Source organism: Triticum urartu, chromosome 6 (genome assembly GCF_003073215.2).
Source record: "Triticum urartu cultivar G1812 chromosome 6, Tu2.1, whole genome shotgun sequence".
NCBI lineage: Eukaryota > Viridiplantae > Streptophyta > Magnoliopsida > Poales > Poaceae > Triticum > Triticum urartu.
The window spans coordinates 575338170-575353630 of NC_053027.1; the positions used below are offsets into that span (position 1 = coordinate 575338170).

The following is a 15461-nucleotide window of genomic DNA, read 5'->3' on the forward strand; positions in this document are numbered from 1 at the left end:
AAGCCGCCGCCAAGAAGGTCCCCAAGATCAACACCAAGAGCGCTGCGGAGCAGTCTGCTCCGGCAAGCCCTAGGGTTTGTTCCGTTGTAGCAGAAGCTCCCGACAAGTTTTGCTCCGGCAAGCTTGCCGGAGAACGTCACGCTCCGGCAGAGCCGCAGGTTCTTGCCGTAGAAGCGGATGTTCCCGCAGCAATCCCCAAGATCAATACCAAGAGCGCTGAGGAGCAGTCTGCTCCGGCAAACCCCAGGGTTTGTTCCGTTGAAGCAGAAGCTCCCGGCAAGTTTTGCCCCGGCGAACTTGCCGGGGAACGTCAAGCTCCGGCAGATCCGCAGGTTCTCGCCGTAGAAGCGGATGTTCCCGCAGCGGCAGATTTGCCTTTAGTCCATGTTGTCGAGCCACAAGCTCCAGCATGGGCGCAGCAGATTGTCCGTTTCCTTCAGACGGGAGAACTTCCCGAAGAGCAAGAAGAAGCGGAAAGAGTAGCCCGGCAGTCAAGTATGTACCAGTTTGTCGACAAGACACTGTACAGAAGAAGACTCAACGGTGTGAAATTGAAGTGTATACACCGGGAAGACGGACAGAAGCTGTTGGCAGAGATACATGGAGGCATATGTGGTCACCACATTGGCGCAAGAGCACTTGTCGGCAAAGCATTCCGGCAAGGTTTCTTCTGGCCAACAGCCCTCCAGGATGCAACTGCACAAGTAACCAAGTGTGAAGCGTGCCAGTTCCATTCCAAGCAGATACACCAGCCAGCTCAAGCTCTCCAGACGATCCCTTTATCCTGGCCATTTTCGGTATGGGGGCTCGACATCCTCGGCCCCTTTCCCCGAGCTGTCGGGGGCTTTGAGTACTTGTACGTTGCAATCGACAAGTTCACAAAGTGGCCGGAAGTGGAACCAGTGAGGAAGGTGACAGCACAGTCAACAGTCAAGTTCTTCAGGTCGATTGTTTGCTGCTTCGGGATCCCTAGCAGGATAATCACCGACAACGGTACACAATTCACAAGCTGCACCTTCATGCAGTATGTCCAAGATCTTGGCGCCAAGGTCTGCTTCGCTTCTGTTGCTCACCCGAGAAGCAACGGTCAAGCAGAGAGGGCAAATGCTGAAGTGCTGCGCGGGCTCAAGACCAGAACTTTCGACAGGCTGCACAAGTGCGGAAGAAACTGGATCGAGGAGCTGCCGGTGGTTCTTTGGTCGATCAGAACGACGCCAAATTGAGCCACTGGACAGACACCTTTTGCTCTAGTCTATGGAGCAGAGGCAGTTATCCCCACGGAACTCGTATACGGGTCACCTCGAGTGCTCGCTTATGATGAGCTCGAGCAAGAGCGGCTGCGACAAGATGACGCGCTGCTCCTTGAGGAAGACCATCTTCAGGCTGCTGTGCGAGCTGCTCGCTACCAGCAAGCTTTGCACCGCTACCATAGCCGCAAAGTTAACGCCAGAAGTCTCGAGGAAGGCGACCTTGTTCTTCGGCGCGTTCAGTCCGCCAAGAATTCTAACAAGTTGACGCCGAAGTGGGAAGGCCCTTACCGGGTGAAACGAGTCACTAGGCCTGGCGCTGTCCGCCTTGAGACCGAAGATGGCATTCCGGTGAGCAACTCCTGGAACATTGAGCATCTTCGTAAGTTTTACCCGTAAGGCGCGGTTGTCGGAACCTGTTCCGGCAACCACCTTTTGTACAAGTCTTGCCGCTGTTGCATGTAATCCTTTGTACAAAGCCGGGCGCAGATCCCGTGCATAAGTAAAGCTCATGTGCTCCGCACATTTTGTCAATTTTATGCTTTCTATTTTCTGGCATATATGATCTGACACTTTGTGCAGCACCTACTCCACGGTAAGCAATAACGAGCCGTAAAGCTCCATATCTGTATTGTCTCTTCTTCCTTTTGAAAGCAAGGTTCCCCTCGCCCACAAGTTTGCCGGGGGGAAAGGAGAAGACGATGGATGGTATGGGCCAGGCGTCATTCAAGAAAGTTTCACCTTGTCGGGAAGCAAACAACAGAAAAGCTAAGTTGCCAAAGTTTGAGCAATCAAATTTTTTAAATTTTAAGTTATCTCCCTTGAACGACCACACTTTGTATGGGAAACCTGTGCGCGGAGGAACCAACTCATAGCTAGTTGCGCCCCTACTTTGTTTCGAGTCCGCTCAACAACTTAAGTGAGCTGCTAGCGCCCTTACTTTGCTTCGAGTCCGCTCAGCAACTTAAGTGAGCCGCTAGCGCCCTTACTTTGTTTCGAGTTCACTCAGCAACTTAAGTGAGCTGCAACTAGTTGCGACAAGGTTTCTTGCCGGTAGCGGCACCGCCAGCAGGCTGCAGACGTTTCGCACTCAGCGCTCGCGGCTCAGGTGCCTGCACCGGCAAGTTCCCTAAAAGCGTAGGGCAAAAACATACAAAGGGAGGAATCAAGTAAAGGGAGTAACATTGCAATCATTGCCCACAATCAAGTTACATTACAAAGATAGGTTGTCGCAGCTCTAACAGATTGTTTTCATGACATGATGGGCAGTGACAAGAAAAGAAGAAATGAGCGGCCTAATCTACGCGATCGCCTTCGACCCGCTTGATCCCGCTCACCTTGTCCATAATGGGTGCGGCAAGGGCCTTGAACTCCTCCAGATCAGCTTCTAGCGGCAAGGACCTGAGGATGTTGGTGAGGCGGAGGCCCGGATTGCGGAAGGCCACCTTCATCAACACTTTCTCGAGGGCTCCTGCGCAGATCTCGCGCGACTCGTCAGCTAGTTGCTTGGGGATCCTCTCTCGGAGTCGCTGAAGGGCCGTCGCCACGCCCTTGAAGAATAGGACGAGCTTGGCGCTGGGCTGGAGGTTGTCGTCGGAGGGATACCCAAGATCTTCCATCCCCAGCTGCGCCAGCTCCTTGTCGATATCTGTGGCGGCGTTCACCAGACTCTCCGTCCAGTGCGTCACAGTCTCCCTGAAGGTGTTCTGGGCGGTGGCAGCACTCTCCAGCAGCGCCTTGTCGGCCTTGATTTCCTCCTTCAAGGCCGCCTCCCGCTTCTTGGCGCTGTCCAGAGTCTTGGTCAAAGTGGTTAGCTTCAACTCAAGATCCACGTTGGAGGCCTTGGCGACGCTGAGCTCCTTGCCCTTCTCGGAGAGATCGGCCTCCAGCCGCGCCACCTTCGTCTTCAACTCCTCCTTGGCGGCCTCGGTAGCGGCGGCTGCGTCCTCCGCTTGCTTGAGGGCTCCGCCAAGCTTCTCCTCGCGTGAGGCAAGCTCCTCCTCGTGGGCGTCGAGATTGACCTTCCGCTGTGCCAGCTCACCCTCTTCCGCGGCTAGCTTCACAGCGGCAAGTCGCTGGCGCTCTTCGGCTTCAGCCTTCTCGAGGAGAAAGACCTTCCGCGCTTCAGCGAGCTACTCCCGCTCCTCCGCCAGGGATCAGAGGGCTTCCCGGTGGAAACCCCCGAGCTCTTCCGCGCGCTTTTCAATGTCTGCTCCCGCCTTCGCGACAAGCACCTCGCGGGACTCCAGCTTGGCTTGTCGCGCGCGGTAGAGCGACATCAACCTGTGCAGCAGCCGCTCTTCTTCGGGCTCGTTGCTGCTGCTGCTTGGCGCGTCGACCAGCTTCAGCCCCGCGGAGGCGAGCACTTCTCCGTCGAAGACCTCCCCCTCGACCGGCGCTATGGAGCTTGATGCCCTGGGAAGATTGATGAAGACGTCGTCGCCGGCCTTCAAATAAACGCCCGGCTGGGGCTCCTTGGAACTTGGCGCTGCGGCTTCGGCGGATGGGTCGGCGGTCGGCGTAGCGCCTGACGCTCCTGCGGCCTCTGGGCCGTCAGTACGATCGCCAGATTCCTCGCCAGTTGCTGCGGCGTCAGCCTTGGCGGCCTCTGCGCCGGTGGCGTCTCCAGCACCGGCTGCTTCGTCGGCGGCGACCTCTGTCTCCATCTGCTCCGCAGCGGATGGATCTGATGGCCGGAAAAGGGGAGAAGAGTCAAACAGAATCCAGCAGAAACCCATAAAGATCAAGAAAAGAAGGATCCAAGAGAAGTTTTGAAGCAAGGGGAGTACCTGCACCAGGCTCTGCGGTCGTGGTCTCCGTCGTCGGGGGGCCACTGGCGCTGTCCCTCGCCGGAGAACCCTCCCTTGCCGGAGACTTCTCCCTCACCGGGAAGCCTTCCCTTGCCGGAGAATTCTCCCTTGTCGGGGGATTCTCCCTTGGCTCCTGGTGGGGCTGCTCGGCTCCTACACAAGTCAACAAGCAGATATCAGCAAAGACAAGTACCCATGTGCGCCTCGCCGCGGAAAATAATTCACACACTTACGCTGGGGGCTGCCATGAAGGAAAGTCGCCGGCTCCGGCAAGGTTGTCTCGGGCGCGCCACCTATTGTCGCAGTGGGCTCGTCCTCAATGATGATCACCGGGGCCTTAGCTCTCTTTGCCGCTCTCTGGGCCAGAGTCCTAAAGAGGAACAGATTCAGGGAAAAGCAAGTGAGAAACAAGACCAACAGCAAGAGTTGAAGAAATGCAAGTACAACAAGAGAAGCTTACTCTTCTTTTTCTTCCTCGTCGGAGCTTAACGCGGAGAAGTCGAAGCCTGGCGCGCGCCCGGCGCGAGGAGGCGGAGGAGAAGCTTCCCTTGGCCGCTTGGCGGGAGCAGTGGCGGCGGTCTGAGACGACCCCGCCCCGGCTGTCGGCGCGGCGTGAGTAGCGGCAGGGACTGAAGCGGTGGTCCGGCTAGACTCCGCTCCAGTTGCCGTTGTAGCATGAGGCGCTCCCGCGGCAACGGTGTTTGCCGTGGTCGAGCGTGTCACGCGGCGTGGCGACTGTTGTCCCGCTTGCCGCTCCGCCACATCACCAACCTTGCGGAGACGCCTTCTTGGTGGGGATGGAGGCTCTGCTTCTGGTGGGCTGTCTGAAGACGAGGTGGAAGAAGAGTCGATTTGCAACGAGCCGCTCGTGTCCTTGGCGGGCTCGCTCGGCTCGGTGTCTTGCCCGGCAAGCCCCTTCTTGCCGGCAGGCTCCCCTCGCTCGGCACGGCTTGCCGCTTCTGCTGCATCAGCCTCCTCCACAGTGAACCCGAACTCGCCCGCGGCTGCGGCTGCCGCTGCCTCCTCCAGCCTAGTGGCGATGAGCGCCATCTCCGCATCCATGGTGTCGCGGGTGAGGCCGTCCTTCTCGTCGAGGCGGATTGGCACTTCCACCAAGTCGTCGAAGAATTGCTGCACGACCTCGTCTGCAGGCTCCTGCCAAGTTGGCACAATCCCGTGCGAGTCGCACTCTGGCATCATTGCACGGATGCGGTCGAGCACGGAATTGTTGCACAAAGGCACGATGCCCCCCGGCAACCTGAACACCTCGGGATGCTGTGGGTCATATTTGAACAGCTCCTGCAGCATCGCGTTGAGCTCCAGGACTGTGAAGTTGTAATTGAGGCCTGGCCGCAGCCACATGATGTCTGCCGCGTTCTTGAACTCCCAAGTGGGCCTCCCCCGTTCCTGCAGGGGGGCGATGCGGCGGCGAAGGAAGTCTGCGCCAACGGCGCCAACAGTAAGCCCGGCAAGCCTCTGGCGCAGGATCCTGGTGACGGCAATCTTCAGCCTGGCGTCCTCCGGAGCCATGTCACTCCAATCGCTGCCGCGTGCTACTGGGGTTCGGCATCGGATGGTAAATGGCTGCGGGCTCTCCTCGTCAATCCAGCACCAATCAGCTCTCCACTTCTCCCACTTGCCGCGGAATTCTCCCTCCAGATAGGTCTCTTTCTTGCCGGGCCTTGAGATCCAGGCAATCCCGCCGGATAGAGGCTCTCCTCTCTCTACTCGGGGTATGAAAAAGTGGCGGAAGAGGGCTACGTTGGGAAGAACTCCGACAAAGTTTTCGCAGAGGTGTGCCAAAACTGCCATTGTCAGGACGACGTTGGGGGTGAAGTCAAGGAGATGGAATCCATAGGTGTTCATGATGTCGCAGAAGAAATCAGAGAAGGGCGGGCAGAGCCCACAATAGAAGAACAATGCGAAGAAGGGGTACCCATTCGGAGCCTTCTTCCAAGCGGCGGCGGGGAGAACCTTTGTGCGCGGATGCGCGCGCGTCTCCGCCGACCAGAACAGATAGTAGTTCTCCCTCAGCTCCTTCGCGCCGAGCTTGGGGGGGGGGGAAACGGACCGCTCCTTCCGCAGCGCCGCGAGCCGCTGCGCCTTGGTCGTCTTCACGGTCTTCCCCTTGTCGGCTTTTGGAGCCATAAAGGAAGTAGTGGAGGAGGTCGACGGCGTTGGTGGTGCTAGTGGCGATGGGGGCGGAGCGCTGCTCTCTCTCTCAGCTTTGGGGAGGCAAGGGAGCGGCGGAGATTTCTGAGATTGGAAACGGCAACGGGCGAGTGGGCCAACTGCCCCTGTTTCCCCTGCTTATAAAGGGGGAGGGGGCGGACGTTCCGCATTTCTGAATAAAGAAACCCCCACGACCTCTCCCACGACGCCGCATTCAACGCGTGCCGTTCAGGGAGGGCGCGGTGGATACGGAGTGAGATACGGCGTAACCTAGGCCGCGCGTGCCCGTGCCCTGTTTTGGGCCTGGCCCAACAGCGCTCGGCACCGTGTATGGCCCAGGCCGGGGGCTCCTGTCGGTGTACTAGAGTAGGGGTACCCTAGTATCCCGAACTTGTGCAAGGGCAGTCGCAGCATCCCGCGGCAAGGCTTGCCGGGTGACCGCCAAGATCCTCCGTGGTTCCTTTGGAGCCATTCAAGAACAAAGTGTCCAAGTCAAGAAGACAAGACCCCGGCAAGAGGAGCTTGCCGGGAAGGCCACTCAAGGCATTTCAAGGAACTTGCTGCGGCGCACCACGCGTTCCGGCAAGACCCGATGAGCGACAAGCTCCCGGAAGCGACAAGACAACGACCGCGGCAAGGCGCTTGCCGCGGCAAGCCACCTCTCCGCGCCCGCGCTCCAGCACATCCACCAACGTGTCGCTCTGGGGCCCTTCCAGGCGTACGTGGCGGAAGGCTGTGCAGCTAGGGACGTGCGGTGGCAAGCGGCGCTGACAAGATCGCCATTGTGGAGAACGGTGGCATCCCTGGCGGTACTGTTTAGGCGACACAGACGGGCATTTAAGACCCTTGTCCCCTGCCGTCAGGGTTAGGTATGATACACTGTAGCAGGTAGCTGTGCCTACCTCAGCACCTTTCCATTTTTGCCCTTTACCTCCGTTGCCACCTGTCGGTAGCCCCTTGAGCATATAAAAGGAGGCCCGTATGCAACGTAGAGGGGGGTTAGCCAGTTCGAACACTCATGCTCGGTCTTGCTAGCCGCTGGTGTATACTGTAGCACTCCGCGCTCCCAAGCTAAAAATCAATACAAAATCACAAAGCAAGAGTAGGGTTTTACGCATCCGTGCGGCCCGAACCTGGGTAAATCGCTCGCGTGCTTCGCCTCGATTTGCTCTTTGCACGATCTCCGCCCCCGCCGAACCGAAAGGGACCCGGCCCGCCGGTCCCATAGGTGCCCGTGGATCAGTACCCCGGCACCCGGTAACCTTGTCAGTGTTCACATCCATCATCTTGTGTGGCTTTTGGGCTTTCTGGTGCATGTGATCAGTTTCTGATCGACGGCGTACCTTGCTCAGTGGAACCAACTCCTGTCACATGAACAGAAATGCAAAACTAAATTATTTGGTATAAACATCATAAAACAAACTAAACTCGTTACTCTTCTTCCCGTTTTGTTTGACAATATAGTAAGATAACTAGCCTAGAATAAAAACATAATATATTACATTATTCTTTCCCATCAATCTTACTAGAACATTTAGATTTCTTTTGTTTGGTCGTGAAAAAAATTGCAGACTGGAAATGAAATCACATGGAAATTTTGAAGTAAGTTTGGTTGCCTACAGAAACTAGGATGGGTAATGGGTAGAGAAAGGACCGTGACGAGCTACTCATTTATTGATGTCCAGGCATGTTATGAAGAAGAAAACCATAGCCAACTACTTATAAATCATATATGCTTGAGGTCTGATAAACCAGGCAACTTGGGTTTTAGTTGTCATAATAAACAGCCCTATAACTGAAATGCATCTCCAGGACCCAAGCCTCAATAAATTCTGACATCCAACCATGGTGTAGCAATGGAATTAGAGTAAATGCATGAACCCTCAACAGTGTAGACAAAAGGAGAATTACCTCAGAGTGATCATGATCATAACAAACAAGAAACCTACAGCGGCACCCCCTTATGTCATGCATGCGCCTTTGAACTTGAAGAACGTGTGCATCAAAATAGAGGGCCTGCTCTTTGCCTTCCTGTTCAATTCAGCACAGAAAAATTTATTCTAGTGAGAAATCATCTCGAGTAAATGATAACCCTACATTACGAGACGGCTACATCACATGAATGTTTGATTGTCTCTTTAATCAACTTTCCCTCGAAGTGTATAATACTGTCTCGAAAGAGCAGTAAGGTCATGCACACTTCCTCTCAATGCTCTAATTTATCGGTATACCAGTGTTTGTGTGCAACTACCAACATGAGGATTAGTAGACAACCTTAATTAATGAAGGTTGGTTTATCCACTTTATAAATGACCAGATATTGGTTAGATCCTTTATTTTATAAAATAAAAAAGAAGCTTTCAGTGCTCAATTTAATAATAAAGTAATAATAATATTTATTGGATAAATTCACACCCGATTTATATTAAAATCAGTTTTAGTACTAAAAATTATGACATAATAAAATGCATTGATTTTACGGTCATGTGCCGGTTGGACCAAGTGGCATCACAGTGAGTTACTATGTAATATGATTACCAAGAATATGGAAATACACAGGAAACACATGTTGTAGTTAAATACATGCAGCACTGAAACTTACAATTCTTAAAGATTATTATAGTAAAGCCGTTTAATAGGTGTTATCAACCACAATTATTTGAAAACTCACAAACTGTAATAACAACTTTTAGTGCGTAAAAAAGCAAAATGGAATAATTAGTTAACAAGCAGAATTTTCAAGTGCATAACAAAAGCAAAATGGAGCAGCTGTGCGGGAGTGGATACATATTCCGTGGCTAAAATAAACTGGCTTAGTATTCTGATGGGTAATTTAGGCCCTGTTTGTTTGGGCTTTTGCTTATACTTTTGCAGCTTTTCCGCTTCGACAAAATGCGACAAAAGATCCAAAATATGTGCGTTTTCCTTCGGCTTTTAGCTTATACCATCATATAATAATATTTATTCAATAGCCAAAAGACGAAGCAAATAGCCTGTATTAGGATCTTTTCTGGCTTTTTTTCCAAAGTGGAAAAGCTGCTAGAGCAGAAGGAAAAGCCCAAATAAACAGGGCCTTAAAGTTTCATGAAGATATGAATTATCATGTTGTGAGATGCTAACTTGCCAAGTCAGGTGAACAGAAGTCGTTTATGATGGCTACCTTAAAGCAAAGAATGAGATCCCCAGGCATCACAGTAACACATTGAAGAGAACGTTGTCTCACACATTTACAAACATCAACCCATTCATCCTCCTCAGGTCCAAACCAAGTAAATCGAACTAGTACTTCCTGAAACACAAAAACCAAATAAATGCAAGCACAGTTGGCGTAATGCACATGTATTGAACCCGCTGTCGAGAGTGATTAAACACTAGAGGAACATGGGTATTGCGTAATTCTCGAAATGATCGAGTCTAGTTTTCACCGATGACTGTGAGAAGAAGAGGAAATCACTCCTAACCACATATATCGCTTAGGACTCGACGGTTTGTGCAACTCCCCCACTAGCCCATTGGTGTCTGTCAAGCATGTTTGCCTTCCACGCTTACTACATACACTACACCTACATGATGCAAACTTCTTTCCGTACACTATGGCTGTGACTTCTTCCTTTGGTGTGTGTGGAGGTAACTAGAGTCTATAACAATACTACTACTGCTGTTGTGATTCTCCAAAGAACACTGGAAGAAAGAAATAGTAGAATTATTGAAAATCATCCAACTTGGGCAGCCATAGTGTACGGAAACAAAGTGTTGGCAGCTAGTAACGCCATGGTGTGGATGACAGGTAGTAAGCGCAGAGGTCCATGGATCAGTTAGTTAATTTGGAAATTAACACAGCAAGGATGCATATGCTTTACAGTTTAAATGCATACGAGTCTGGGTCTGGAATTTGCGCCTGGTTATTCATTGAAAAATTGCGCCAAGTTATTCATTGAAAAAAAGTCTTATGCAATGATATTGGCACCGAGTGTTGTTGCCAGCTTGCTGCACTTTTTTTTTATTATATATGTTGTTGCTGGCTTTGCTGCACATTTTTTCAACCCTTTCTTCCCTTATTGTAGACAAAACAAAATCCCCATTCACTTCTTTGGGTTTCATTTTCTCCATAGAAGAGTAAGTACAAGGAACCCTCATCAGTGTTAATATCTTTTTGAGAATGACCATATACCCATAATATTAACAAACTAGTAATGTGGCAATATCTCTAACAATTAGCACCCTTCTTCATCTAGGATGAAATATCAGAAGACAAATAAAACAGTAATCTAGCAAATTAGCAGTACTATTTCTGTTGCCTCTTTCCTTAAGGAAATGTACAATACAAGAACCTAGCTTGACAGGTTTGTTTGTTCTAGTGATTGGCGTCTGGCTCGTTTTTCACCTAGAAGGAGGGCACTTTGGCTCAGAGATGCCCCTCCTTGTTGCTGGCTATGCGGAAGAGGAGCATCCAGGACTTGATTATGAATCGACCATGCAGGGACGACGACAATGTCCTGTGGAGCAGACCAGAATTTAACTGAATAATCCATTTTGGAGGAGACTACTGTGTGATGGCTGTCATCAGGGCCACGTCATGCCGTCATTGATGATCCAATCATGACATCATGATCACGACAAGGAATGCACAATCAGGTGGTGTAGATTGTGTCGCGCGTTAGGATGTTATGTTGCACGTTTGCACCATATACATAATCTAATATTTTCCCTATGCTGACAATAGATCATGGGCAGAATGGGTCAGTGGGGTTCCATGGTGGCAATGCAGCTGAAAACCACCATTGTAGTTTGCTACGCTTCAGTTTCCACAACTCAAGGGTGTAGTAGCGCTGTGGTTAAAGGTTTAAAATTGCTTCTCATGATAACTGAAGGGTGTGAACTAACATTTTCCTTTTTAAAACTCTGAGACGTCTACACAGCTATATAATCTTTGAAAGAAACATCCAATTTACATTTTGTTTTACATGAAAAAACACAGACAATGTGCAAGTAAAATTATACCACCAAGTATGGGCTTTCCATATGAGCCTAAAGTAGCAAATACTCAATGTTTTTTATGTCTTCTTAACTGTTCAGTATTTTATTTGCACTATCTTGTAGTGATACTTCCCCAACACACAGGACTCGTATAACATAAAGTTAGATAAGACAGGTGATCAAAATGTTGTGACATCAATACTGCATTAGATCTAGCAAAGTTCTTGAATAAAGAATGTCAGAAAAGAATTTAGTAACATCAGTCATATTTAACAAAAAGTTCTATGGTCATTACCGGGTGCTTTGTTTCAGTGAACCCGTGGGACAGAAAGGCAGCAACATCGTACCTGTAACAACAAGAAAGGTTTATGGTCAAGCATGTAACACTGAAACAAAGTCTATGGTCAAGCATGTAACACTGAAAGGTTTATGCAAGTAACAGACCACATGCGCACTAACGCAGAAAATTAAATCACAGGCCCAAAAACAGACCACATGTGACATCAAAGGACACAAAAGATGTATATATGATCATACCATGCGCCATTTCTACCAGATTTTGCTTCAAACATGACCTTGTCACCATCCGAAGAAATATTCCCTGATTGGTAACGACAGTATCAATAATCAATAATCAACATGATACATTGTATGTGTTTGGTCGGTTACAAAACTAAAATCTTCTTTACGACAATCACGAAAATTGTGCCATGCATGTGGCCAAGAGTTATGAATAAAAATAAAGGGGGCACAAACCATGTGTCCTGCAATAGCCGAAATAAGCCTATATAGCCGAGTCAGTGCGACGACATGCTTTGAAGGGCCCACAAATGAAAAGAACTACATGCTAAGGCTATGAAGCGTCAGAAGCCGCAAACATGAAATTGAGTTGAAAATTTTGTCTACTGTTCTGAATAAAGCTAACGGCCCACCAAACAATCATGTGTCCTGGAATATCCCAAAGGATCTTCAATGACCGAGGCAATGGGTCGGCTTGTTTTGATTTCATACCAGCCAATATTAATTGGATTGCCATTATCTTCCTGCAGTTGTGCATAAATGTAACAGGCGCACGAACCACGTGCCGTGCAATTTACTAAATGGCGTCAACGACTAATCGATACAGCACGACGACAAGCTTCATGGCATGCAAAACCTTTAAGGAGCCCTAGACACCGAGAGAGGTACCCCTGCAAACAACATATTGAAGGAGCATAACACTGATATGCAGAAATTCTCGACCACCAGATCTTCAGAAACACACCATCATGTATCATCCTAGCAACTGAACTTAAGATGGGGAAAATTATTACATCTAAATATGGGGAAAAAACAGCTTATCAACTTAAGATGGGGATTCCTCCAGCACCTGGGTAGGATACGGCCACTGGGTGGTGTTCCTCGGCCACCGGGGGCATCATCATCTTCGTGGACTGATGCGACTGTGCGGGACCTCTGGTTCTGGAACCAATTCCTCACCTGCGACCACCCAACACAAACCAACCTGTATAGATCCGAATAGGAGATAGGGCGGAGCCGATCTTGGGCAAGAGGGAGGGAAAACCTAGTACCTGATTGTACTGGACGGGGACGTTGCCGTCGCCGGAGTGGTCCGGGGAGGTGTTGAAGTCGTCCTTAACTGGAACACGAGCAGATTCGTCGGAGATGGAGATGGAGATGGAGATGGAGGGAGAAGCGTACGTTACCAGTTCAGCAGGTTGTGTGTTCAGCCGCGGTCAGTCCAGGCTCGATCACGCGGCCGATGCAGCCCCTTTTGGCACTCCTCCTCACAGCACGCCACCAACTTTTGCAATTAATCCCATTAAATTAATTCCACTAATTCCCCCCGGATAAAACAAATACTGTGGGTGCCAATTCCGGTCAGAATTTGTGCAAGTCCCGTTCCTGCCAGGTGTTTTGGAATTTGATGTAGAATGTGGTACGCGTAGGTTCATTGTGCACATTGAGCGCCAGGTGGTGTAGAGCCGAGTCACCAGGTTGCTGCGGCGTATACTATGGCGCTGAGCTTATTTGCATCGATTCACCCCGTCCCTAGCTAGCCATTCACCATATTAAGATTTACGATTTACCGAAAAGGGTCAAATCGTGGTCGCTCGTGACCGCACCTAGCCCCCGGGCGGTCGCAACTTCCCAGCCCCAGCGACATGCCGTCGTTGCGCCAAACCATGAGCCATACGCGGACACAAATCGACCCGCCCCTCCTCCGTGAACCTCTGATAGACATCCCATCCCTTCGCCATTTCTAGATGCACAGTTAGTGCACGGTTAAACCATGTCTAAAATAATGAGGTCAGCCAGGATGTCATCCTAGAACATGAGTCCGCAGTGATGTCATCTAGGACATTGACATAAGCACTGAGGTCATCACCCTCATGGAATTAGTTTTTTTGTGTTATAACTTATAAGAGCATCTAAAGCCATGGACGCGCCCAGGCTCAAATGTGCCCGCGGACGCGCCCAGGCTCGTCCGCGGGCACTGACCAGTCATGCCTCATATGTTAGCTTCCACAGCCCCCGTCCCTCATATCCGAAATCCCAAACCCATGCAATGCTAGTATTAACACGGTCAACACGCAGTTCATCGGATCACCATTTGATCGCGGGACAAAAGGACCATAGTTCATCAAGAGTTCCGCGGCCGATAGTGCAAATCCATACTACAAACTACTTAAAACATCGATTAAACATAAATAAAACTTGGGAAGTGTGGAGGAAATCACCATTTCCCTCGCTGGCCACTTCCTATTCCGGTTGTCGGCGTGGCTGTGCCCCTCTTCCATGTAGGCGTCGGCATGCGGCAGTGCGTCGTCGTTGGAGCTGGAGATGGAGCCCTCCGTCAGGTCAGAGTCCTTGGAGAACGCTTGCCCCGAGAACCTTCGTATTAGGTTCTCCTGCTCCTTTGCATGGCGGACCGCCTTCGCCTTGGCCACCACCTCCTTGTTTGCCTCGCGCTCCGACAACTCGATGCCGAGTCGGTGCGCCTTGGCATTCTTGCGGGGGAGGCGCTGCGCATCCGTCTCCACCATCATGAGAGAGTGGCGAAGGGCCTACACAAGGAGCACGTCCTCGGGATCGACCGGCGTGCTCGTGTGTGACCGGCATGCAGTCAATGCCTACCCCGCCGCCGCCCTCTCCCTCGCCCATTGCTGCTTGCGGCGAGCTGCACGTGCCTCAGACTCAGGTGGCGGTGCGGGCACGAGGACCGAGCGATGCACGGGTACCAGTTCCGGAGCAGAGGGAACCCACATTAGTGGTGGTGGAGGCATACTTAAAGGATGTAGGGAGAGGAGTGTACGGAGCTGCGCGGCGCGCAGGATGGGTCAGCGACATCGGCGGCGCTGCGTCGATGGGCTGTGCGTGCTGAGGAAGATGAGCCGCCAGTGCCGGTGTCACCTTGGTCTACGCATGACCACCTCAACACGATGCAGACGGTGACCTCGTCCACATCGTCAGGTACCGCTTCGCGCAGCAGGCTTGCCCAGCCGCCGGGACCGCCGGATTCTAGACCGGAGCCACTGTTGTTTCCATCGTCGGCCATAGCTATATTCAGATAGGTAGTGGGCGGTCGCAACTTCCCAGCCCCAGCGACATGCCGTCGTTGCGCCAAACCATGAGCCATACGCGGACACAAATCGATCCGCCCCTCCTCCGTGAACCTCGCTGGTAGACGTCCCATCCCTTCGCCATTTCTAGATGCATAATTAGTGCAGGATTAAACAATGTCTGAACTAGTGAGGTCAGCCAGGATGTCATCCTAGGGCATGAGATCAGCGGTGATGTCATCTAGGACATTGACATAAGCACTGCGGTCATCACCCTCATGGAGTTAGTTTATTTGTGTTCTAAAAAAATCTAAAGCCATGAATAGCAAATTCGGGAACTCAAATGCCCGGGACACGCCCGGGCTCGTCCGTGGGCATTGACTGGTCACGCCTCATATGTTAGCTTCCACAACCGCGTCCCTCATATCCGGAACCCCAAACCCATGCAGCGCTAGTATTAACACGATCAACAAGCAGTTCAACAGATCACCATTTCATCGCGGGACAAAAGGACCATAGTTCATCAGAAGTTCCTCGACGGACAGTGCAAATCCATATTAGAAACTACTTAAAACATAGATTAAACATAAATAAAACAGGGGAAGGGTGGAGGAAATCACCATTTCCTCGCCGCCACCTTCCTCTTCTGTTTATCAGTGTGGTTGTGCCCCTGCTCCATGTAGACGTCGGCG

At 51.1% G+C, this 15461-nt stretch overlaps 1 pseudogene; it reads right to left on the reverse strand.

Annotated features, from left to right (window-relative positions):
* Positions 1-7198: 7198 nt before the first annotated feature.
* On the reverse strand, positions 7199-14253 carry LOC125517104 (annotated as a pseudogene).
* Positions 14254-15461: the final 1208 nt, after the last annotated feature.